Below are 13,154 nucleotides of genomic sequence, written 5' to 3'. Positions count from 1 at the left end.
CAAGCCCACCCTGTTAGAACAGGACCAAGGTTTTATAGGACCAAGATGACTGTGGAGGGCAGAAGCAAGGACAACTTTCCTCCCCCTCCTCTAGAGCTCTACTTAGCAATGCTGGAGTGCAAAACATCTGATACTCCTGCACTGTTATGATTAATATTCCTACCTGCCTTTCCAGCAGAAATGATATTTTTTGCTATTTCTACTTACACAAGAAACCAAAGGAAAATACTTAGGGAAATAGTACTCTCAACTAAATTTCTGGCTTAGATCTGTATCAGAGACCACAGAACTTCCATCAGCCTTGAGCAATTCTATTTATTTTGGTTAAAATCCATCAAACCTCACATTAAACCTCACTTTAAAATCCACAGGTTGTGTTGACTTTAATCCATTAGCATCAGGGCCCTCTTTTACCAAAGACTAATTCTAGAAGGTTGAGCAAACGTTGTACTGTTGGCATGTTCTCAAGCGCGCTATACAATCTTTTCAGAAAATAATTTTAGAGGTTAGTTTCATTAAAGTACACCTTCCACCATTCTGAACAAAAACTTAAAAATGAAACAGAGGACAGCCTGGGCTTACAGGAACAGTGGCTGGAGTAAGAAACATCCCTAGCCTGCATTTCCAGAGCTCTTGTCTAGACAAAGCAGGCACAAGAACGATAGGTATTTTCCGTGGAGCAGTCTGCTGCCTCAGGTAACTGCCCTCCACATGTGCCCATAAAACTTGTCTGAGGTGTACCAGAAAATTCACATCACCTACATGCTACACAGTGTTCTGAAGAAACTCGATGATCTGAGAAAGTACCTGATCGAGTGCAGACTCCTTAAGCTATGCTATTAAATCCAGTGTTTCCCAAAAGTGACTGATTTACTTGTATGGTTTCCGGATTTAAGGGGCCCTAGGCAGGGCACCTATCTTGTACCCAGAAACTGTTGGTGCATATTAAACTTGTCCAATACACTACTAAAATCAGCAACTAGGATCTGAAGATTCTGGAGAAACTGAGATATTCATAAACTGTATCCAATCCCCAGGGAACACATTAGAGGGAAAGCAAACAGTGGCTTAGCACCAGCTCGTCCAGCTTCCCTTGAGGTCCAAGGTCAGAACAGCACAGAATCTCAAATACTGATAAAAAAGGAAGGGGGAGGTTTTAAAAATTAGTAATGTTAATATCCTGTAGAGTAAGCCCACTGAATTTAAACTAGGGATTCCTCCATCTAGTCACCTACATCTGATTTAAAACAATCTCAGCTTGTAGAGGAATTTTGTTCTCCCACCTTTAAAGCCATTTCTTAGCAGTCCTATTTCCTTCCTGTTTCCTCCTTCATCCAAAGCCAATGCCATCAAGAGGATGGGCGCAGGACCAGGCCCTGAGGTCCTGGCTGAAGCTCTGATCCAGCAGTTGGAGGAAAGGATGGATGGCAGGTGTTGCACGGCCCAGGGATCGCCAACCCTTCTGCACTGTGGGTGCCACAGAGAGCGACTGCCACAGTGCAGAGCCACAGTGGTAGCCTTGGGAGTCCTGGTGCAGAAGTGCAAGTTGGTGAAATGCTTTTTACAAATCTCTCATTTTGGAAGAAAACGTGTGTAGTAAGCTTAACAAGCAGGATTTGTAGCTTATGCTTCATGCCTTTAGTTGTTTGCCTTAGGGCTCAAGAAAGAAGCTTCCTTCACAGGTAGCTTTTTTTGCCTACTTTGTACCTGAATTTATGTGATCATTTGCATACATTTTCTTTTCAAATTACTGCCAGCTTCTAAATACTGTGATTTTGGTTTTATACACTTTCCTCAAAAAAAAAATCTTCAAAACAGTTTTGCAACCATTTATGAGCCAAGTCAGAAAAATGCAACTTGGAAGAAAGTACAAAGCACAAAATACACAGGAAAGAAGCTGAAAAACCATTTCCTGCCTGGAATGGCAGGTTTTGAATTCATGAGGGACTTTTCCTTCCATGGTAACTTCAGTTCACTTGTTCTGTATGTAATGTAACAGGTAAGAGGCATATCACAGCCTATCTGAAGGCATTCTGCTCCTGAAATACACAAGCATAGCAGAGAAGAGCATCTGAAAGGAAACTTGGTTATCCAGGGTATGGCTCACACATTCTAGGGAGAATGTGCATATTTTAATTACTTACACATTAAGCTACATCTATCCTCCACACCACAACTTAGTTTAGGAAATTATATTCACTGAATTAATCCCTTCTAATTAAGAATTCATGAACCTCTTCACAATTTCGGCCACAAGAGCTGTGTCCATTTGAATCATAAATTTAAGCACTCCTCTGCAGATCCCATGACAGGATTAATCTCACTGTGCAGACAGAAAGTGTGCAGTGCGAGACCCAGATGAGTGCTGGGAAAATTCAGTGACATAACCAGTAAAAATGAGAGGACTAAAATGCTCATAAATGTATAAATAATTTTATGAACCCATTTCAGCAGGTGTAAATAAGCAGAAAATTCTGTGAGAAAATTCTGCCAGTCTTTCCCCCAAAGTTTTCTCTCTTTGCTCTGAACATGCATTGCATGTTCTAGTTAGCTTCTAAAATGGTTAAACAAAGCTGTATCTGAAAGACAGAAGAGCACTGAAGGCTTGTAAGAGTTTGATTTACTTTGAAAGCAGTGATTCTGCCTGGAGTCCCCCACCACACTCTACATTTCAGCCTCTGCAGAGGCGCTGGGGAAGACACAGGGAAACCCCTGTAAAGAGACAGCACAGGTATTCAGGTGTGTAACAGAAATTGCCTACAAGTCACTAGATATGAGGCACAGGTCAGAATAAAGAAATAAAAAAGACCTATTCCTGTGTCAACCACTTCAGCAAGTGTTTCAGGGAACTAACAACTTGGTGCCTTTCTAGTGGTACAGATTAGTTAAAGTGCCATTTTGAGTTTCAAACCACAACCTCTGGACCATCCCCTTATCTGTTTCAGTGAAGAAAGAAGGTTTTTCTGCACCATTGCTCTTGCACATTAGAGCCTGAGCTGACACATGCTAAATGATAATATCCTGCAGCAGCAGCAAAACTCTGGATCAAGGAAATGAGTTATGGCAGGAGGGATGGTTAAAAAAAAAAAAAAAAGAAGAAATTTCAAACAACAAATACTTTTATGCATGAAACAATAATCCAAGTGTCCCAATGCCTCATACAGAAGCGCAGACATAGGTAAACACTTAGCTGATGAACTACTGATGAAATGCAGCTTCAGAGAGAACAAACACACTGTTGGAACTCTCACATGTCTGCTTTTAGTATTGGAGAGGGAAGACAAATCCTGCCTCTCAGTTTGACGCAAACACCAGAATCTATCGAACCTAACACATCTCGGGGCAAACACTGGACCCTCTCTCTTCCCTTTGCCAACAATAAAAGCAGAAGGGTTTTTTTCACCCATCTTAAATACACTGCAGTCAACAAAAAGGCTGGGAGCCACAGGGCTGAAAAACATTCCACAGTGATTTTGAAAAACATAATTCATTAGCAATTACAGAGAAACTGCAGCTTTTGTAAAGCCCTGTAACAACAAAAAGTGAGGCAGTGCTAACACATAAATTTACTTGTAATAAACAGAAGCAGAGTCCAGCAGAATTATGGCACAAACACAAAAAAGCCTCAATAGAAATGGGTTTCAGAGAAAGGAAAATCGATATGCGAACAGAGCATTCTGCAGCAGGGAAATCAAATACCTTCTGATCAATTTTCCAAACAAGATGAAGCAAGCCCAGAACTATGGCAGCTATCTTTGTGGTAAAAACATATTAATATAAAGGCCAATATGTGATTGAGACACAGCAGGTCTTTGATTGCTGCATTTTACACTCGTTACTCAAATGGTACAATACCAAAGTGTTCTTGTGAACTGCCTCTGCACTAGAGTTCTATAAAAAGGATGAGTAAGACCTGCCATCTTTGCCTAAAAATCCTTACATTTGTCAGCTGACTTTTATTGTCCAGATAAAGCCAAAAAGAACTTTTGTGAAATAATGTTGGAAAACACAGTGAAAGACATGGGTTTCCATGGTCCTCCATGGGAGGACTTTAAGATAGAGAGAGTGGTTTTGGCATCAGGAAGAGCTGTAATGTTTCAGAGGAATGAAAAAACCCCAAACAAACCACATCAAGAATGGTTAAATGGGAAGCCAAAGAGGACTCAGGATGTGACACAGACAAGGGAGGCACGAGGTGAAGCCCAACTGGATACTGCCCAAATGGGGCCCTTCTTGTTCAAGAGCTGACAATGGGCCTGGGGAACAGCGACCACTTCCCTCAGTGAGAGGGTTTTATCCTGCGGGAAAAGCACAACAAAAGGAAGAGAGAAAAGAAATGAATAAACAAGCAGGCAAACAACAGTTTGTTATAGGGTACTTTGGGGTAGGAACAGTCTGGTCAGCCAAGTACAGATTCCTTGCCCAGGTGCTGGCCCTCTGGCAAGGACGGCTAATGGCAGCACACTGTACTTTGGCCACAGTCACCTCCTGAACAAACAACCTCAATTAATGAGGAAAGCAGCACCTCTGTGAGCCACACATCCCTATCACCACCACCCTGCAGCCTGCTTTCTGTAACTGTGGGGTTAGGAATTTCGAGTGGTTTTGAAGTGAAGCACTCACTGATAAGATAAGAAAACAACCACGAGTATCTCCTTGCCATGAAAGCCATGGCTGAATATGGCAAACCTCTTTCTGAATACCAATGGTCCTGATTTGTTTTTATGTGCTCTTCAAGTTCAGGACACCTACTCCTACGGGTCAGTGATGTTCTCCATTTCCCTCTGCAAAACACTTTTCAGATCTTACCAATTCTTCATTTTCATGTACACAAAGATGTACTGTATTTCTATTAAGATTATTTGCCATTTTCTCAATTTCTCTTCAGTATTTCCAAGAACAACAAAAGATGTATTTTCTTTCTGAAAAGCAGCAAGGAAAGAGAAGGGGAAGCTCAGACTTTGACCAATGCCTCCAGGAAAACTTCTACAGCCATGCTATAAATCCTTTCAGACACACCATGGAAAGAGAGGATAACACAGGTCCACGGTCATATTTGTATTGATACACTTGTGTACCTACATGCCAATATCCATGTCTCGAGCACATGGAACTTCAGATGATCTATACTGCAAATGAACAGAAGCTTTTGTGCTGGATGAATCAATACGTTCAAGGCTCAGGGATTCTTGTAAAACGTGTTGTTACTGTAATACTGATGACTTTTTACAAGTATACCCCCATTCACATCATCACTGTGATAGCTAACATTTAAAAACTGTATGTTGTTTTCACTTTATGTTGCACCAAACAATAATTTACCAAGAAGATTAGAAACTAAGTCGACTTTGAGTTACTAAGGCCTTAAAAACCCTGGTAAAATTGAGGAGGAAGTAAATCAAGAGAAAGCACTGCTTATTAAGAGATCTACAAAAGTTCTTTTTGTATTACCACAGACGTATGGAGTATCAGCAATAAAGTCCCCCATTTCAGGGGGGAAAAAAAGCCAAAATTTTGCATTAATTTTTGGGAAGAGCAGTGATTTGCTTTACTTTGTTTAAAAGAATAAAGATTTTTAAAAAATTATAAAGGTTATGCAGTGGAAAGCAAAGGATATTTTAGTTTTAAACTTCCCCACACCTTTTAATTTTTTGTTTCTGATTTATGACAAACTGACAGGCATTTTGAGTCAGAAACTTCCATCATACATTCACTGCAATACGCAGTAGAGTTAGACAGTTCTCTCCATTTTTTTTACTTGAGACACCTCACATTGCAGAGACTCAAACCCAAACCCAAATACATATGAAAAAGATTCAACTCCTTCTGTCAGGTTCTTTAGCTGTGAAAGGTAAACCCAAAATTCAGAACTCAACAGCATTGTGGGCAGTGGAAGAAATCTGGCTCTACTTTGTTTCTACAGCTGCTGGTCTTTGGGCTGCCTGTGGCTGCTATCAGGTTGTGCTCTTCAGAGCTCCTGACTTCCTCTTGGCTTCAAAAGCCTCTATAAAAACCTGCACGTCCATGTTTCCAGTTTTAAAAAGTCTGTATGTATAGATGTGTATATACCTGCTCCATGGGTTTTTTAAAACATGAAATGGAACCTTTCAGAGCACGACTAAAGCCCTTACTTAATTCAACGAAATCGATTTAAGACTTTCTCACACCCAGCACAGAATTTCTGAAAGTTTTAGTGCTATTGCTGAGGGAATGGATTTAACTTTGAACTTTTTAGAGAAGTGAAAGAATCCAGTAAAAACAAACAAACAAAAAAAAAAAAAAAACAAAAACAAACAAACAAAAAAAAAACCAAAAAAACAACCCAAAACCACAAGCAACACAAAACGCCTCAAAAAACACAGAAAAAAAAATCCCAAACCAACCCCACCAGGAAAAAGAGGCAACAGAACCACGTAACAGAGAGTAGCGCTGAGTCAGGACCTGAGCCACATTAACCCTGGCAAGCAGTCTTATCATGAGGCTGTGCCCACATGCACATTTACTGGCTTTCTCATATTTCCATGAAGAAATTCAAACAGCCTACTGTTGCATCTTTTTGTGCAAAAATAATTACATCAAAATTATAAACATTTGGGGAAAAGAGATTCTTGCTTTCCAACTGATAGTAACACTGTACCTCTTTTTTCCTCTTTCAGAGGTTAAAAAAGCAGACATCCTGAACTCAGGTCTTCGCTGGCAGTAAGCCGTGCAACCCAAGCTTTCAAGCCATCCATTCTCTGTGATTTAGGGTGGGCAGGCTCACTCTGCTGATTTGCACTATCACTTTAATTTTCTAAATTCAGTTCAGTTCCCCCTTACTGATTTCTATGTTCATTATCTCATGAGAGGACCACAGTCAAAAAGCTGCAACAACATGTGAGATATGCTGTGTATTTCAGGACTTATAAACATGGAGGGCTGGTGGGGTCTGACCCCCATTGCAGCCACTCTGACAATGGAAACAGCAGGAATACAAATGACGAACAGCTTTGAAAAAAAACTCCTGTCAGACAAACTTGTGTCAGCATACTGGGAACTAACTCTCTAATAACATTTCTTTATTACAATGAACTCACTCGGGAGAAACAGTTTTATTTCAGGATCGTTTTTAAGAAGGCACTTGAAGCAGGAGAGAAACTGGTCATACTGGGAAAGGTTTTATTATAGATACACATTTTTAAAATACGACTTTTACAACCATTTAAAGAACAGAATAAATGTTTAACTTGAAATCAAACTGGTTCTGTTTCATAGGTTGATATGTGAAACTGAACAACTGAAAATTAAGACTGATAGTATGAATTCATTCCCTAGAGGTGGCACTGCACTTCTTGCTCTCAACCTGCATAAACACACTCCAGGGATGTGAGGGGATAAGGAGAGAGAGAAAAAGGTTGACAGGTGGATGCTAACTTCAAAGGGTCCTACAATGTGAGAGGAAAAATTAAATTCTTGAACAAAAGAACTGAAAACAAATTAATCACATTAATGCAAAAAAAGGACTAGACCACAAGTTGCTAGTCTGTACTTATACATTCTTCCTGCTATAAAAACTACCTTTAATAAGAGAACTTTTAAATTAGCTGTTCTCTCTTTACCTTTGAAATTGAAGCCTACATTTGATGGATTCTTTGGGCCAGAACCTTACTTTAATATTCATCACTGGTCATCACATGATGATTATTACAGAACTAAATTTCAAATCAACTCTGATGCATTTTTTAGGCTCAAAGTCAACATGGAAGATTGTTCCCATCAGAGGGAAAAAAATATTATTGAATGCCATTAGACTATCTGGCACAATTTGGTTATTTACACAGAAGATTCACGACATCCCTATTTGAGATTATTAAGAAGTAATTATTGCCTTCTACACACTCATGACAAAAATTTCTATCTAGACAACCATTAATAGAAATATTCTTCATTTTCTATTTACATTTAAAGTAAGACTGGGATAGAAATTCATATGCCATAGATGGAGTAGTTAACAGGAACAGCCCCAGCTGGTGGTGCAGCTAATAGGAACCTTGCTCTGTGGGATTACTGCTGCATACTTTGCTCTGCAGGGTAATGGTGGAACAGTGACATCTGACAGCTCCAACATCACTCAGCACAACTGCTGGTAAGGGGTTAAATTAAAGGCTTCAATCATGCCATTAACAGCTCCCGGCTGGGCCAGGTGCCAGCCCAGCTGCAGAGCTCCAGCCACTTTTTGCAAAGCTCAGCCATTCTGCTGAAAAGGCACAAGTGGGCTACTGCACATGACCAACAATTGGGGTAGAAGGTGGGATTTGCCCTGGCACACAGGCCAAACAGAAGAAAAGTACCTAACACAAGTTTCTGTGATGCTTAAATCTAAAGGGCAACAAATCTGAATTCTGAGCGTCCATCAAGCAACTGTAAAATGCTCCTTTCTTTGCTCAAAGCAGGAGGAGCAGAGTTTTTCCCCAGAAGAGGTCAGTGGAGGCCAGAACCCTCCCCCGGGGCCACAGCAGCCTCCTGGTAAGATCAGCTTGTGCAGTCCCTGGGCCTGATAGCTGTTCCTTATCTAAGTGCATCGCCCCACTTTCAGGCTAGCACAGGATGGTGAGGCACAGTTTTGGTACGCCTTGTTGGGTTGTTATGCAACATGTGGTTATCCCATCACAGGCTGAGTGAGGGTCCTTTCCAAATAAAAGGCCAATTGCTGAATGATGAACAAACTTAGTACCACGAATGTCTGCAGAGAAAAAATAATCATGACACTTAAATGCTGCTTACAGACAAAGCATTTGAACCTCAGCAAAAATCCGTCCTTCAGTCACTACAGATAACTCAGGCCAGAGGAATCTGCAAAGAAAGCTGCCACCACTGCTCCAAGCAAGTCATCTGCAATCATTATCCACAACTATTCACTGGAGAATTAAGAGTGCTGCAGTAAAGCCTTACAAATTATTCTCTCGCGTAACATCTTCTCCTTGCTTATTCCTGAAGTTGCTCCTGAAGCACCAACTACAACAGACTTCTTCCCAGGTTCCACTTGAAACCAGCCTTTTTTGCCACCAGACTTTGGGCCACACGTGACTTTAAGATGGATACACAGAGCTAGCCTTGCAGAAACAAATGAAGCGCAAGTGCAGGGCAGTCTTGCACTCCAACAGCCACCCACAGTTTTTCAGTGACGCTGTGAGTACATGTAGCACATGCACTTCATTCCAGCAAAGCCTGTACAGCTTTGCACTCCCACATGCACCTTCTATTCCCCCTATCCACTAAGGGCCATGTTTTACTATTAAAGGAGTACTGCAGTCACAGGTAATCAAATTATGGCATTAAAAATGCCAGCATGCTTTGAATTTTTATAACTTGTCTTTCAAACACACATGAAGCAAAACAGAGGCCTCAGCAATGCATAACTACTTTTGTTTGGAGGTCCACTCAAAATTGCTATTAGCATTAAACAGTGAACTTACGCAGGCATTCCAGCAGCACGAGAGTTGGACATAAGTTACAGGAATGTCCTGATGAAATACGCAAAACTAGGACATTAAGGGAGTAATGCCTCACCTGTACTGTTTCCAATTCTTCATCATCCCACTGTAGGAGAGCGAATGAGTGGCTGTGCGGGGCCTAATTGCCAGCTTGGGTTAAGCCACAACAGTTCTTTCTGCTGCCCAACATGGGTCTTGCAGGGTTCAAGATAACAACAACAAACAAGGTTTGACTGGAATGTGCTAGATTGAATTTATAGCTGTAATTGCTGATTAGCTATTAATTGGCAGGTGCTTGTCAGGAGCCTTGCTTGCCTGACTGTACATTAGTCTAGTGCTCGTTAGTGGCTGGTTTTTGCTCTCGCTGCTGCTGTGCTGCTTTATCACCTCACTGTGCTGTGCCTGGGAACATTGTGATAACAGCAGTGGCGATGTGCCGGGGCTGGCAGGTGGCCAGGGACTCACTGCATGTCTGTGCTGCTGCCTGGGCTGGCTGGGACTCTGCTGTGAGCTTCAGTCAAAGGGACCCGACCTGTGGGTGAGTCCACGTGGGAGTAGGCAGATCTCGAAGCGGCTGTGGCTGTGGTTACGTCAGTGCAGCAGCAGGAACACCTCTGGAGGGACTGAGGCCCAGGGATAAGTCTGTTGCAGCAGGTAGATACTGAAGCATCAGTGGCTGTGGATAAATCCATGCTGGAGCACCTGATAGCGTGTGGCCATGGATAATCTCACAACAGAGCAGGTATTCCCCATGAAGGACTGCAACCATGGGTAAGGCTATGATGGAGCAGGTTTATCTCTGAAGGGGCTGTGGCTAAGGCCACACTGGAGCAGATGCACCTTAAAGCAACTGAGACTGTGCACAGGCCCATGCCAGGGCAGCTGTATCCCTAAAGTGACCGTGGCTCAGAGATAAAGGCTCCACTTGGAGCCAGCACAGCCGTAAGGGACTGCAGTCCATGGATAAGTCTTAGCCAGGCTAGGAGCAAGGGAAGGAGTTCCACTGAAATGTTCAATGGTCTGGCTCAAAGGGACAAGGGGCAGAGACTGTAATGGCTATAGGTTTAAATCATTGTAACCCATAATTTGGGTTGCAGATCAGAGGAATGACTATGGCAGGAACCACACAAAGCAGTGGAGGACAAGTCTTACAAAAAGCAGTTCCACGGGCAGCAGCAAACTGATTTGAACTGGCTTTGGTGCCCGATAATTCCACACACCACACCACCTCTCCTGTCCTGAGTAAACACAGTGGACCTTTATGGATGTTTTACAGGGATAGTCCATAGGCCAGGGGAATAATACCTGTGTATTGTATCAAAGGATGAGAAGGGGGTGGCAAATAATGAGGACGTGTTGGATAGTGCGGTACCTGAGAATGACATAAATGGTAATGAATAGAGTGGAGAATGTGCTGGTTTTGGCTGTGGTAGAGTTAATTTTCTTCACAGTGTCTAGTATAAGGCTCTGTTTTGGATTTGTGCTGGAGACAGTGTTGATAATTCAGGGACATTTTTGGTATTGTTGAGGTGTGCTTACACAGAGTCAAGGCCTTTTCTGCATCTCACCGGCAAGCAGACTGGGAGTGCATAAGAAACTGGAAGGGGACACAGCTGGGACAACTAACCTCAATTTATCCAAGGGATATACCATACCATATGGCATCACGCTCAACATGATGAGCTGGGGGAAGAAGGAGGAAGAGGATGGGGACACTAGGAGTGATGGCATTTGTCTTCTCAAATCACTGTTACACATGATGGAGTCCTGCTTTCCTGGCTGAACATCTGGCTGCCCAGGGGAAGCTGTAAAAGAATTCCTTGTTTGGCTTTGCTTGTGTGCACAGCTTATGCTTTACCTATTAAACTGTCTTTATCTCAACCTATGAGTCTTTTCACTTTTACTCCTCTGATTGGATCCCCCATCTCACCAGGGCAGGGGAGTGAGTGAGTGGCTGTGCTGGGCTTAGTTGCCAGCTGGGGTTAAACCACAACACATTGAAGGGCAGCTAGAGCAAGCAAGCTCCACATTAGGCTCACTTAAATTAAGGTCAATATAAAGGCTACCTATTACTGTCATGCTGCAGAAACCTGGGGCTTCATCATGACTCCTACTTCATATAACTAGGTCTTCCCAATAATCTTCCCAGTAAGTGTGTACCTTGAACAGAAACAGACAAAAACCAACCAACCAAAAACCAGAAAGAAAAATTAAGTATTACGGGCAGTGACATAACAAAGCACGAGACTAGAATACTAGAATAGACAAAGAAAATGTTGACAGCTAGGAAATTTGTAGTAAGAGAAAGACCAAAGCAGACTGTACACTGTAATCCTCAAGGTAAGAAGTGTTGAGCCAGATTTCATCCTGGAGATGGATAAAATACCTGGAATAAAATACCATCAGCAAAACCACAAAAAACCCCAACCAACTGCACAAAACCCACAAAGAGAAAGGCAGTAGCAAAGGTACAAAAGAAACATAAACTAAACATCTAGTAAATGAGACCCACAAGTCCAGAAACCTTGGTGCCTCTTAGCATTGCAGTATTGCTGTGAGCAATAACAATTCTCGATTGCAATCTAAACCAAATGGCAGTCAAACTTTAGACTGAGGAAAAGCCAGTGAAGTCAAACCACTTCAGTTAATAATTTGCAGCTAAGCACTTTCAGTTCTGCTTTGTCACTGCTGCAATCCCAGGGAGCAAGCGCACTGTGAGCTGCCTGCCCACAACAAGACAAGGGTTTGCTTCGGGGAGGGAGCGTGCTCAATCTTGTCTCCTCTTCCCTCCAGCAAATGTAAATTACGAATGCAAAGCTCCACGAACAAATCATCAAACACCCTGTCTTTGCAAATGTCTTTGTGTAAGCATTATGACTCAGCTTGCTGGTAGGCACTCCAACTAAATTAACTTACCATGGTATGGAAAACCTGAGCGAAGTAAAACTTAAGCTGTACAAACACCTGCAAGGGTTTCTAAATGCCTGGGGTTTTGCAGCAAAGACCTGCTTGTTTGGGCAGGTGCTGCCACTGTTATGGGAGTGTCCACGGTAGAAATTCCTCTGCTCAACGGTCTTCAGCAGGGAAAGCAGTCCAGACTTCTTGGAAACAAATCTGCCCTAATCAGGACAGCAACAAAATGTCTTGACCAAAGGCTTAATTTTTTTTTTTCCTGCTCACACTCCTCTTTGTACCTTAGGGGTTTTTTCCAGGTTATGGCCCTAACAAGGTTTAGTTACAACATCCTGAGGCTCTATTAGTGAATAAACCATTTCTTTTCAAGTTTTTATTGTTCCAGATCCAGTTCTAAATACAGACTTCTCAACAATACTGTCTCTTATTCAAGGTTATGTGCAGTCTGTGAATAAGTGAATGCCAATGGATACAGAATGAGTTGTCAATTATGCAAGGTTTTGTTAAAAAACAAGTGAAATAAAAATAGTACATTAGTAAATGTAGCTGAAACTATAGAACAATATCCTATATGCTACACTAGACTTTCACATACACCAACAGGTCCCTCTAATCTAATAAGGATTAGATCAAGTGTATTGCAACGTGCTCAGCATGCTACTCACTTCTATAAAGAAACTATGGGTTTATGCATGTCCACTGACTTTCAAAGCAGAAAGAGACACTGAAATTCATCAGCATCAATTTTTATTCTCTGGCTCATCTGCT

The 13,154-nt window shown here is 41.9% G+C and overlaps 1 protein-coding gene across 5 annotated transcripts in view; it reads right to left on the bottom strand.

Moving 5' to 3' along the window:
• The window catches only part of SASH1 (SAM and SH3 domain containing 1), a 190,602-nt gene that overhangs the window by 64,214 nt on the left and 113,234 nt on the right, over positions 1–13,154 (bottom strand). The window lies entirely within an intron of this gene.

The sequence above is a fragment of the Corvus moneduloides genome, chromosome 3 (assembly GCF_009650955.1).
Source record: "Corvus moneduloides isolate bCorMon1 chromosome 3, bCorMon1.pri, whole genome shotgun sequence".
In the NCBI taxonomy this organism is placed as follows: Eukaryota; Metazoa; Chordata; class Aves; order Passeriformes; family Corvidae; genus Corvus; species Corvus moneduloides.
The sequence above is the reverse complement of the archived record's forward strand: the minus strand, read 5'-3'. Positions and strand labels throughout refer to the sequence as shown.